This window comes from Felis catus, chromosome D3 (genome assembly GCF_018350175.1).
Source record: "Felis catus isolate Fca126 chromosome D3, F.catus_Fca126_mat1.0, whole genome shotgun sequence".
NCBI classification, from domain to species: domain Eukaryota; kingdom Metazoa; phylum Chordata; class Mammalia; order Carnivora; family Felidae; genus Felis; species Felis catus.
In genome coordinates, this window is record NC_058379.1 from 22,474,450 (window position 1) to 22,488,010 (window position 13,561).

Genomic DNA, 13,561 nt, shown 5'->3' on the forward strand with positions numbered 1-13,561 from the left:
TCAATGAAAGCAGGCCTGCTATCAGCTTATCTGCTTCCCCTGCTTCTGCCCAAGGGCCAGAGCTCTGGGTTCCTATAATTGCGAGTCTGACTTGTGTGATGGATGCTTCAGTGCCATCTGACTGTCTTGCCATGTCTGACAGCCCCTTCCTCATACAATGAAGCCCTTTCCTCCTTTCTGTGCTCAACAGCCTCCCCCCTCTGTCTGCCCCCTCCTGCCTCCCCCCCCCCCCATAACACACACACTATATACTCTCTTCCTACCTCTGTGGTAGCAGCTGCTCACATACCCTGGACCATTCTTTCCTCCTACTGTGTGCCAGGCCCTAGGCACTATTCTGAAATGAATCAGACACCATCTTGCCTCCCAAAGATAAGATATAGGCACCATCACCTAGAATATAGGAGCGAGATAAATGTTCCAAACACAACAAGTGCCTGGGAGGTTAAGGAGGAGAATTTGCTTTGGGTTGTAAGAATCCTAGAAGGCTTTGTGGAGGGAGAGACATTGGAGCTGCACCCTAAAATATGGGGTAGGGAGGAAATGGAAAGGAAATCCATTCATTCCATGCTGGCACAATGGCGTAAGCAAAGTTCGGGTGGTTGATGGGAAGCATGGCTCCTGCCAGAGAGAAGGGGAGAGGAAGAATAGGCAGGAGGGACCGGCCGCACCACAGTGTGGCCCTGCTTAGTAGCATCGGCCCTGCTACACCGTGAGGTCCTTGGGCACACCGTCCTGGCTTACTCACCTCTGAACCCCCACAAGCCCCCTACCCTCAGCAGAGCATCCTATACACAGGGGCTGTTCAATAAATGTATGCTGAATGAATGAAAGTGAGAAATGCTCCAATAGGCATGGAGCCCAGTGCTGAGGGAGCCCAGGGAAGAAGACCTAAGCACAGATCATTCAGGGATCAGGCAGCTCACCTCACTTGACAGCTGTGGAAACTGAAGCCCAGAGAGAGCACGACCCCAAATCATTAGTGGCGTGACAGATGTGGAGAACTCTGCCTGGTGCCTGGCACATGGAAAACCACCACTTGGTGCCTGCAGAGCTAGGCCCAGGAGCTTGTGGGCATCCCACCTCTCAGAGTTGGTTCCCGCCAACTCTACGCTCCGGTCTCCAGGAGAGTAGAAAGCAGGAGGATCCCAGTTAGAAGGCAGAGGCCGGCTACAGCAGGCCTGTTAAAGACACCTGGGAGGACTCTGCTCTGCACCTGACAAGGCCCCCTACCATGAGGGTCTGCTACAGGGTGCAGAGCTGAGGGTCTCAGATTCAGCTGTGACTGAGAAGCCCCCAACTCCCACCTCTGGGAGGAGTTTTCAGGTTGTCCCAGCTGTTCTGCCCTAGTTAAAGAAAGAACCACCGCCTTCTGGCTTAGGGCAGGACAAGGCTGCCTTCCTTGTTGGACTTGTGGCTCAAATCCTTATATAAGACCCTCCCAGGGACAAGATGTAGGGCCCATTCAAAGGAAAATAGTAGAATAGCCCCTTTACAGCACTTTACAGTTTAGAAGGCACTTTCAGATCTAGCTTTTCATTTAAGCCTATGGTGACCCTCTGAGTCAGGTGATTTATTGAGGAACCTAGGGAGAGAAGTGATCCTGTAAGAATATGTGCAAATTTAGGACTTGCACCCAAGTCTCTGGCTTCTGGGCCCTATGCTTCCAGGCACCCATAGGCTGGGGTGTGGACTAGCCTCGGAGTTACCTGCATAGGCTACCCAGGAAAACGTTTACACAGCAGGAAATCACCCTCAGCCCCCAACAAACCCCCAGGAATCTGGAGTTACCTACGATAAAGGCCTAAGTGAAGTACCCTTCTTCCAGTCTGCTTTTTCCAAGTCCTGTGGCTACCTGCTTCTCCTTCCTCCACTGAAACTTACCTATCTCTGGCCCACTATGGAAGGACTAGTTAATCTGATAATATAAATCCTAGAATAATAATCTGGTAAATTCCTCTGAGCTGGTTACTAAGAGAGAACCCCTCCTCCACATCCCTACCTTTTCTCTATCCCCCTACCCCTGTCCAGCAATTCTCTCTCCCTGCTAGTTATGTTGTTCCCCTGTTCAAGATTCTGCAGTGGCTCGCTAGTTCCTTCGGGCATCAGCTCAATCTCACTGACTTGCATTCAAGGCCAAGGCCTATCTCATTCCAGCATCCTTTGGGGCCTTCACTGCCGCTCCTCCCCTCCACACACTTTCGTTTTAGTCAAAGAAGCTCTGTGCTGTTCCTCAGACATACCTTGGCCCTCCTGCCTCTATCAAAATTGCTTCTCTCTCCTGTTTCTTCCTGCCAGATCCTCCTGCCAGATCCTCCCAGGCCATCAGAACCCTGTTCCTGCTGTTTCCAGGAATCTCTCCCTGATTTAACCAATCCAACATGAGCCCTGCAAAACAGTAGCCCCTCTCTCTTGAACTTGACACTGACTACTCTGTATTGCAGTGGTGACTATCAGGCAATGGCCTGGCCCAATAGGAAGAGCCCAGCATCCTTAGTCAGGCAGGTCCCAGGTGAGATCCAGGCCCCACTGCTTGCCAGCTGTGTGACGAGGGTGCTGTGCTGAGTATACCTTGCCAGGCAAGGTGATGTTAACAGCTGAAAGAAGGCTGCTGGGCCTAGGAGGTCTAGAAGGAATGTGGGGTCACTGATGGTTCTAGTCTTGGGAGTTAGTGCCCTGGGGCTAAGATTCCTCGGTGACATGGCTACAGACGTGGGCAGGAGCACTGGACTGGGGTCTCTCTCTCCCTTTTTTTTTTAAGTTTATTTATTGATTTTCTAGAGAAAGAGTGAGCGGAAGAGGGCAGAGAGAGGGAGAGAGAGAGAATCCCAAGCAGTCTCCATGCTGTCAGTGCAGAGCCCCATGCAGGGCTCGATCTCACGAACTGTGAGATCATGACCTGAGCTGAAATCAAGAGTTGGATGCTTAACTGACTGAGCCACCCAGACTCCCCAGAGCTAGGGCTTTTGACTGTGTTCTTGAGCGAATGTGCTACAGTGACTATTTAGCAATGAATACTGGGGAGAGGGGGTGTGCACCTCGGGGCTATCTGCCTTGACCTCTGGGCCTTGGTTGACTCTTCTCTAAAACAAGGGCACTGACCTCCAGATCAGAGGCCCCTAGGTGCGTTGTCCTCTGATTCTCTGGTGCCAGCGGGAAAGGGGTGGTGCTGAGATTGGCACAGTGGTCTGAGACCTGAACAGTCTCTTAAACCCTTCAACAAATATTTGTGGAAAACTCTACTTCCATAGGGCCAGACAGAACCTTCTAGAAAGCCCTTGTGACCATGCAGAAGGGCCCTGACTCCAGCCTCCATGCTTCCTGTCCTTATCCCAAGCCTGCCATGCAGAGTTTCAGCTGCCTTAAGTTTTTTTCCAACAAAGTGGGGGAAGGAATGAAGAAATCTACCCTACCTGGGATGACACGGCCCTGACAGTGGAGGTGACAGCAGCAGAATGAGGAGGCAACAGTGATAGACTGACTCCTGTTCCTGCCTGCACTGTCCTCCAGATGGTCAAGGCTTCAGCTCCTAACTGGATCTGGGAGCCAGAGCACCTTTCGTGCCTTGGCTCCATGAGTATTTAGGCAACAGGCATGTCACCAGGCATGGGGACACCTCAGAGAATGAGGCCAACCAGGTCCTGCCCTCAAGGAGTTCCTGGTCCACAGGGAGAATGGCTAAGGCCACAGGTCATTCCAGTATAGTGCAGCCAGCACCACCACATTGGTGCAGTCAGGAAGTTCTACACCCAGTCAAGAGACCTAATGACTGAGCAGGAGTCTGCCATATTGGAGGAGGCAGGAGTCCTGGAAACCATTCACTCCCCCCTTCCTTCTTTCCTCCCTCCCTTCCTCCCTTCCTCCCTTCCTCCCTCCCTTCCTTCCTTCCCTCCTCCTTCCTTCCTTCCTTCCTTCCTCCCTCCCTCCTTCCTTCTTTTTTCCTTCCTTCCTTCCTTCCTTCCTTCCTTCCTTCCTTCCTTCCTTCCTTCCTTTCTTCCCATATTTCACTGAGCACTGTGGTAATCCTGGAGTAAAAAAACTGCCCGCATGGAACTTGGGGTTGGGGCCATGCCCAGACTGAGCTTGGGCTGTGGAGAAGTGAGAGGGGCTAGTAGGGGCTCAGGTAAAGAATCAAGGCTTGGGGGTACATGCATGTAGGAGAGGCAGGGGTCAGGAAGGACCTTTGAGCGGTGGTGAGGGGTTATTCTAAGACCCTTGAGCTGGGGATGCTCTGTGTGGATGGCGGGGGTGGGGAAGTCTTCTCCCTTTTGGGGCCTCAACATCCTTGGTGTTGAATAATACTGGGACATCTGCTAGGGTAAATTCAGACTGCAGGCAGAAAGTACCTTTGAAGACTGAAGGGCCACAAATGGATCTCCCTTGGGGAGGGCAGGGTATGTGTAGGAGAAGGGGTGGGGTAAAGAGCCCCCTTGCCAGACCCCTCAGGTCCCAGCCCAGCCCTGCCCAACTGCCCACAATACAGATTGGCACCCTCTCTATTCCCTTACTCTTTCCTCTCCTCCCCAGCTCCCAGTGAGGAGGGCAGGAGTCTTCAAGGACTTCAGGATAGGAGGTGGCAGCCGGGGTTCCTCCCCTGAGGCAGCTCCTTGGCCCCTGCTGTTGCCTCTCCCCCTGAAGTAATGCAGTGAGAGCAAGGAAGCCTGGAGCCAAATCCCACCTTTTCAGAGGGCAAAGTCACCTGCCTTCTCCAGGTGCCTGTTTCCTGGGGAGAAAAATAATCCTTGCCTCTTTCCCAGGGCTGCTGTGAGAATTCCAAGTGAAATAATGGCTGAAAAAGTGATGGGTGCACAAACGTGGGGGATTATTAGTACTATTATGTGTTAATTCTGAAGGCACAACAGACTGGAGAAACTGAGCCTGCCCAGCTCCTCCCAAGGAGCCCACTTCCTCTTCACTTCCGCAGTCCATCCTGGCTTTGTGAAGACGCAAATCCCCTCCCCGCCCCACTTCCCACAACCGAACCCCCCTAATTAAGTCCCTTACCTTCCCAGCTATCATTATCTAATCCCTAAGCCTTTTCTCACCCGTCTCCAGTTGTCCCAGGGATTCAAATCCCTTTAGAATGAGGTGGCCCAGTTAGCTGTGAACCCAGAAGCTGGGGGCAGGGAGCAGGGACTTCAGGACTCCCCCCGAGTGGAGGGGACAGTGGAGGAGGGTAGGAAGGGTACTGGAGACCCTGCCCTGGCTCTGGACTAGCTGGCATGAGCCTGGAGACTTCCCTTGGGCAGAGTGGGTTTTCATTTCTACACCTGTACCCTGTATCCGAGATAGAATCCAGATTCTACAATCAGACTTGCTCAGGGCAGGTCAGTGCCTTTGAGAAACAGAATGGCATGGGATAAGCCCCCCCTTGACTCTGGAGTCAGACTACCTGGGTTCAGGTCCTGGTTCCATCACCTACCAAGGTTACTTGACCTCCATGCCTCAATTTCCCTTCCATTAGATGGCAATGATAATCTACTACCTCATATGCCTTTGGTGAGATTAAATGAGCTAATTCATGCAAAGGGACCTTGAACAGTGCCTGGAACATATTAAATGTACTGGCTGTTTTTATTTGTACTTCTTATTTCTTCCCCCCATGATAGTCTTGCCATTCAGATCTTAACACACACACCACTTCTCAGAGAGGCCTTTCCTCCCTTGGTACTGAAACTGAAGTAGCCCCCAGCAACCCACCCCCTTGCTATTTTATCTCTTTCATATGGCACTAACCGTGGCCTGAAATTACCCTGCTTGTATATGTGGTGATGGTTTCCTATCTATTCGGAAGGGCAGGAGCCATTGCTGGTCCTGGTCACTGTTCCATGTCCAGTGCCTAGAACCCAGCAGGCGCTCCATATCCATTTGTGGGCAGGACCCAGCACTCACTCTGTCCCCCAAGGGCTGGGCCCAGGGAAGGAGCAGGCCCCTGGCCACCCCTCCTTTGGTAGCCCTTCCTCCCCGACACCACAGTTAAGATGCTGCTACTCTGTACCTCTGACCCTGCCCTGTGTGATCTTTGGAAAGTCACCACCCCTTTCTGGGCATCCGGGGGAGGGGAGGGAGAGGGCAATGTAACTAGACAAATTTTTTAAAATCTGCTTTTTTTTTTAATGTTAATTTATTTTTGAGAGAGAGAGAGAGCACGAGTGGGGGAGAGGCAGAGAGAGAAGGCACCAGAGGATCTGAAGAGGGCTCTGTGCTGACAGCCCGACGTAGGGCTTGAACCCATGACCCGTGAGACCATGACCTGAGCCGAAGTTGGATGTTGAACCTACTGAGCCGCCCAGATGCCCCGACAGTCTAAGAATTTTCTAAGAAAATTTGTTACATGTCCCGGAGCTCATGCCTATTAAGTGAAAGGACCTCAAGGATCTCTGAGGTCTGAAAATGCAGCCCCCAGCCTAGCTCTCTCTTGTTGCCACTGGTCCTGAAAGCTCCCATGGGGATAGGGGCGGGGCGCACTCCCCTCAGCTAGGCATTGCCTTCCTGAAGGCCCTTTTTGAAAACAGCAGAGTGCAGCACGGGGCCCCAGCGTGGTCCCCGGGGACTAGCCTGCCTCCTGGTGGCAGCTTGATTACATTGGCCCTCTTCCATCCCGGGAGGGTACTCCTGGGTGGCAGGCACACATTCTGGATATGGACTTGCCTTCCCTGCCCTTCATCCTACTTCCAGCATCGCTCACGGAATGCTTTGTCCATTTTTATGCACAGCCTGGCATCACATTGAAGAATTCATTTCACAGCAAAGGAAGAACAGCCATGGGCTTGTGCCCGTGGAATTCACCGGCCTTACCACATATTCTATTACTGGTGTCGATTCTAAAACATTTCACTGGCCCAACCCTGTTCCACTTGGGGGAACACACTTTTGTTAACAGCTTCATTTCTTCCTAGGTCCCTGCAACTTAAGGGGGTGAAGGAGATAGGGTGCATTGGGGCCTCCTCCACACAGTTCACAGCCCAGCCCAGGGCTAGGAAACCTTGTAACCCAAGACACAAGCCATTTGGAATGACAGCATGTTCTGGTGAAAGCCTCCCCCAGCTCCAAAGTGTTTGGTCCAACTCCCATTTTACTTTACAGTTGGAGACACGAGCCAAGAAAAGGGAAGTGGCTTGCTCAGAAGAACATGGCAGAAAGAGTGACAGCCCTGTCCCTGCCAGCTCCCCACCCAGCCCCAGAAGTGAAGCAAGCTAGGATCTGAGGAACTTGGCTCCTCTGGAGCGGCCCACAGGGCTGAGCATCCTGTTTGTCCCTCCCTGAGAGCAGGGAAGCCCGAGGTAAGGCACCAGGTCTAGCTGCCTGCCTCTTCTCCCAGCTGGGATCCCTTCCTTCCCTGTTGGGTCCTCTAGTCTCCTCCTCCTCAGATGCTGTGATCCCAAGCAGGACCTCTTCTGGCATTCATTCCCTGCAGTCAGTCTCCTGACCTTTGCTGCCTTGTCCCTGGGCTGATCCTCCCTCCAGCAGTAGCTCCCATCTTCACTGCCCCTCTACCTGCCCCCCACCCCAACCCACCACACACAACAGCAGAAGGGCCCTAGTTGGGCTGGGCTATACCCTGCCACGTTTACAAGCACTTGTCTCTTCGAGGGTAACTAAGGGTTACCCAGTGGGAGGACAGACCACAGAGGAACTCTGATTACTCACCAAGTTTACAAGGGTGCTCAGGCTCCCACTGAGGGAAAGCCAGGATAGGTATATTCGTGGGGAAGCAGAAGCTTGTTCCAGGCTGGTGACAGATACAGGCAAGGTTCTGTGCCTGGTTTGTGTATGTGCATTAAGGGGGCAGTGAGGACCCCTTGCCTGGGTGGGCAGGATGGGGGTTAGGGAGCAAGTAGTGGGAATGGGGATAGGCAGACAGTGGAGCCAGCAGCCTGGCTGATTACAGGGTGTGTCCTTGCAACCCTGCAATTGGGGCTGACAGATGGGCTGGGACATCCACAGAATTGGAGAAACAAGACTGTCAGTGGACACCAAGGAGACTGCACAGTGCATTTTGCAAATTATGGAGAATGCTTTTTTTAAAAAAAATATTTACTTTTGAGAGAGAGAGTGATAGAGAGAGCATGCACACAAGTGGGGGAGGGGCAGAGAGAGAGAATCCCAAGGAGGCTCTGCACTGTCAGCACAGAGCCCCATGTGGGGCTCGAACTCACACACTGTGAGATCATGACCAGAGTTGAAATTAAGAGTTGGGCAGGGGCGCCTGGGTGGCGCAGTCAGTTAAGCGTCTGACTTCAGCCAGGTCACGATCTCGTGGTCTGTGAGTTCGAGCCCTGCGTCGGGCTCTGGGCTGATGGCTCAGAGCCTGGAGCCTGTTTCCCATTCTGTGTCTCCCTCTCTCTCTGCCCCTCGCCCGTTCATGCTCTGTCTCTCTCTGTCCCAAAAATAAATAAACGTTGAAAAAAAAAATTTTTTTAAAAAGAGTTGGGCACTCAACCAACTGAGCCACCCAGGCCCCCCAAGAATGATTTCTTTGACGTATGAAAGAATGTTAGTAACCTACGCAAAGAAATAAAGAATGATATAATGAACACTGATGTGATTTAAAAAGCAGAATACTCCTGGGTGCCCTTCCCCAATTATATCCCACAGGTGAACTGAAGTTTGTGTTTCTCATTCCCTTGATTTTCTCTATAGTTATGTTACAGATGAATTTATCTCTTAAAAATATAGTCAGTCTTGCGTGTTTCTTCTTTAATTGAGGTGAAATTCACATAACATAAAATTAACAATTTTAGAGTTAAAAAAAGTCTAGTGGTACTTCGTACATTCACAATGTGGTGCAGCCAGCACCTCTATCTAGTTCCAAAACATTTTCATCACCCCGGAAAGAAACCTTATACCCGTTAAGCAGTTACTTACCATTTCCTCTACCTGCCCCCTGACCCAGTCACCAATCAGCTTTCTGTCTCTACAAATTTATCTATTCTGGATATATCATACAATATCTAGGCCTTTTGTGTGGGGGTTATTTCACTTAGCATAATGTTTTCAAGCTTCAACCTTATGGTAGCATGGGTCAGTACTTCATTCCTATTTATGGCTAAATAATATTCTATTATATGGGCATATCAAAATTTATCCATCAATCAATGGACATTTCAGTTGCTTCCACCTTTCAATCATTGTGAATAACGCTGCTATGAACATTGGTGTACAAACCTCTGTTCGAGTCCTTGCCTTCATTTATTTTGGATATATCCCCACAAGTAGAATTGCTGGATAATATAGTAATTTTACGTTTAATTTTTTAAGGAACTATCATATTATTTTCCATAGCAGCTGCACCATTTTACATTCCCATTGTTGATCCATTTTGAGTTAATTTTTGTATATAGTGTGAGGTAGGAGTCCAATTTCATTCTTTTGCATGTAGCTGTCCAGTTGTCCCAGCACCATTTGTTTTTTTTTTTTTTTCAACGTTTATTTATTTTTGCGACAGAGAGAGACAGAGCATGAATGGGGGAGGGGCAGAGAGAGAGGGAGACACAGAATCGGAAACAGGCTCCAGGCTCTGAGCCATCAGCCCAGAGCCCGACGCGGGGCTCGAACTCACGGACCGCGAGATCGTGACCTGGCTGAAGTCAGACGCTTAACCGACTGCGCCACCCAGGCGCCCCTGGCACCATTTGTTAAAGAGACTATTCTTTCCCTTATTGAATAGTCTTGGCACCCTTATTGAAAATCAGTTGGCCATAGATGTCTGGGTATATTTCTGGACTGGCAATTGTATTCCATTGATCTATGGATTGCTTTATGCCAGTACCACACTGTTTTGATTACTGTACTTTGTAGTATATTTTTAAATTGGGAAGTGTGAGTCTTCTAAATTTGTTCTCTTCTTTTTCTTTTTAATGTTTATTTACTTATTTGGGAGGTGGGGAGAGAGAGAGTGAGTGAGAGAGAGAGAGAGAGAGAGAGAATGAATATCCCAAGCAGGCTCCATGCTGTCAGTGCAGTCTGTCATGGGGCTTAAACTCACAAACCGTGAGATCATGACCTAAGCCCAAATCAAGAGTCAGATGCCCAACCACCAAGCCATCCAGGTGTCCCTGTTCCTTTTTTTTTTCAATATGGGGTATTCAGAGCTCCTTGCAATTCCATATGAATTTTAGGATGAGTTTTCCATGTCTTCAAAAAAGGTCATTAGGATTTCAATAGGGATTGCATTGAATCTGCACATTAATTTGGGTAGTTGGGCCATTTTAACAATATTAAGTCTGCCAACCCATTAACATGGATGTCTCTCCATTTATTTAGGTCGTCTTTATTTCAGGAATGTTTTGTAGTTTTCAATGCACGTTTTTCAGCTCCTTGCCTAAGCTTATTCCCAGGTAATTTAATTTTTTATGGAAACTGTCACAAATAGAATCGTTACCTTAATGTTCTTTTAAAATCTTTCATTGCTGGTGTGGAGATACACAACTGATTTTTGTGTGTTGATCTTATACATTCTGACTTCGTAAGAGTTTATTTTGAGAGAGAGAGCATGTGCAAGCAGGGGAGGGGCAGAGAGAGAGAGGGAGAGGGAGAATCCCAAGCAGGCTCCATGCTGTCAGCCTGGAGTCCAGTGAGGGGCTCCATCTCACAAATCGGAAGATCACGACCTGAGCCAAAATCAAGAGTCGGGTGCTTAACCCACTGAGCCACCCAGGCACCCTTAAATCCTGATGTTTTGGGGCTTAAATGATATTATAATTTGAAGACTTGCTTTTTGTGCCAAGCATTCTATTAGAATTGTCCATGATGATACGCACAACTAATACACTTGTTTTTCTCTGTTGCGTGGTATTTTACATAAGAAGATACTACAGTTTATCTCTTCTTGTAGTGATGACGAGTCAGGCTATTTTAGCCTTTTACTATTCAAGCAGGGCTGCTCTGCATATACCCAGGGAATGGTTCTCATCTGGGACTGTACATTAGAGTCATCTGGAGTACAAGTCTTTTGTCATTACCAGCAACAAGGCCCTACCTCCCAAGATTCTGTTGATTTGGAGTAGGGTTTGGGCAGCATTTTTAAGAAGATCCTTAGATGATTCTAATGTTCAGTCTGTGTTGAGAACCACTACTCTAGAGTGTATACCTAGGAGTGGGATTCCTGGGAGTGTACATTTTCAGTTTGATTTGATGTAAAATCGTTGCCAACTGTATGGTACTGTTATGCCCAGAATTCGTGATCCCCAAATACCGCCAGGGAGTCCGATGTAAAAGCAAAAGAGCCTTTATTCGAGCTAGCTCGAGCTCAATCCCCTACCTGCACCGACTCAGTGGTGAGACACCGGGGAGAGAGAGCGAGTTTAAAAAGCACAAAGGTTTTATTGGGGCCTAGGGGCAGTTGGTGAGGTAATGGCTATGGACTCAGCCGATTGGCTGGGGAAGGGTCCGAGTCCTGTTAGGCAGGTGGTGGAGGGGGTTGCTCAAGGGGAGGAGGTGTGGTCAAGGTGAAGGACACAGAACGGGATGGAGTCAGGGGGCATAGGCCTGCCCTTTCAGTACAACCGAGCCATACCACCCTCAAGAGTACAGATTCCATTATTCCACATCCCTACCAACCCATGACATGTCAGATTTAAAATTTTTGCCAGTTGATCTCTCGTGTGATCTTAACTTGTATTTTCCTGATTACTGATGACGTTGAGCACCTTGTTATATCTATTGACCATTCTTGTTGCTCTTTTGTCAATTGCCTATGCGTACCTCAGGCCCTTAACTATCTATCCATTTGTACATTCTGCAGAGGAATCCTTTGGTTGCAAACACCTTCTCCCAGTTTGTGGCTTCCCCTGCCATTTTATTACAAGGTTCTGATTAACAGAAGTTTGTCATTTTAGGGGTGCCTGGGTGGCTCAGTTGGTTAAGCGTCAGACTTTGGCTCAGGCCATGATCTCACGGTTTGTGAGTCTGAGCCTTGGGTCGGGCTCTGTGCTGACAGCTCAGAGCCTGGAGCCTGCTTCGGATTCTGTGTCTCCCCCTCTCTCTGCCCCCTCCCCTGCTCACACTCTGTGTCTCTCTGTCTCTCAATAATAAATAAATGTTAAAAAATAAATATATAAATAAATAAATAAATAAATAAACATTAAAATAAAATTTAGAAGTTTGTCATTTTATTGTAGATGCATTTTTTCAATCTTTTCCTTTATAATCTGTTTTTACATTGTAAAAAATCTCTCCTGACCTTGAAAGAAATACGATAGCCTTTTATATTTCTTTCTAAAAATGTTTGAAGTATTACTTTTCATATTTAGATCTTTAATTCATACTGAATTGATTTTTTTGTGTATGATGCGCAGAAGAGGTCCAATTTCATTTCTTTTCCTTATGGTAAACTCATTTTCTTAGCACGATTTGCCAAACAGTGATCATACTGGCCCTCCCCACTCCCCCCAACTGCAGCGCTTCCTCTGACATAGCCACATTTTAGGTATGGAGGCCAGTTTCTGGCTTCTCTGTTGGATGCCTGCTTGTCTGTCTTTGGACTTACATCGGACTGCCTTATTCTCTCCATCTTATTCTTCAGGGGCATCTTGACAGTTCATCATCGGTGGTTTTATGGGTGTTCACTATAAAATTCTTTCAAATTTTCTGTATATTTGAAAATGTTCAAAATAAAATACTGGGGAAAGAGTGTTGTGGCTTATCTGGCCTTTGCCCTTTTATCAAGATACAGTTTTTATTTTTAAAAAATTATTTATATTTGAGAGAGAGGGGGGGAGGAGACAGAGAATGCCAAGCAGGCTCTGTGCTGCCAGCGCAGAGCCAGACATGGGGTTGGAACTCACAAACCATGAGATCACACTGAGCCAAAATCAAAAGTAGGAAGCTCAACAGACTGAGCCACCCAGGCGCTCCAGGATACAATTTTTAAAAGGTTCAGATTTCAGACGAGGTAGTTCCCAGCAGCCACAACCTTTGGGAGAAAAGGATGAGTTTTAGGACGTGTGGACCTCTCACATTCCTTTAGGCATCAGAAATTGTTAGAGATGAGGCAGTGCTGCTCTAATATCTCGCTCATTTTACTACCCAGGAAAGTGACCTGCCTGAAGACCCAGCCTGTGGGAGCCACTGAGGAGCTGTGTCTGCCCTGCTTTGTCTAGGCAAGCACCCGAGCCTCTTTCTCAGCCCTTTCAGGACCCTTCCCCCCATCTTCTTCCCACGCCAATGTCTGGTTCTCTGTCTCCTGGAGCTTGGTCTGGAGGAGAGAGAAACCCAGGAAGGAGGGGGTTGTGACTTGACCAAGGCCACACCGTATGACCGTGTAACCGTTAAGGCTGGCGCACAGCAAGGGCTGTCCCTTGTTCTTGCCCTTCTGGAGCCCTCATCGTGCCTCCGCCTCCCCTTGCGACCAACTTTTTCCCTCGGTCTCCCCTGCTCTGGTCTCGGCAGGTCTGACAACGGTCACAGGCGGTGACCGCTAACTCTCTTACTTCCCACCTCTGCACAGACCTCTACCCGGGCTCCGCCCCATTCCTGCCTCCGCGGCCGCCGGCGCCTGAATTCTCCGCCGCCACCAGGGGGTGCGCGCGGCCCAGTCTGAACGCTGGAGTCGCAAAGA

General features: G+C 49.1%; 2 long non-coding RNA genes across 2 annotated transcripts; one reads left to right on the plus strand and one right to left on the minus strand.

Annotated features, from left to right (window-relative positions):
* The first annotated feature begins 6,205 nt into the window (after positions 1-6,205).
* Positions 6,206-13,450, plus strand: LOC123381395. Its single transcript, XR_006588275.1, has 3 exons — positions 6,206-7,283; positions 10,267-10,340; positions 13,034-13,450. It is a non-coding gene; the product is annotated as an uncharacterized LOC123381395 (long non-coding RNA).
* Positions 12,637-13,548, minus strand: LOC123381394. Its single transcript, XR_006588274.1, has 2 exons — positions 13,441-13,548; positions 12,637-12,916 (listed from the first exon to the last, which is right to left on the minus strand). It is a non-coding gene; the product is annotated as an uncharacterized LOC123381394 (long non-coding RNA).
* Positions 13,549-13,561: the final 13 nt, after the last annotated feature.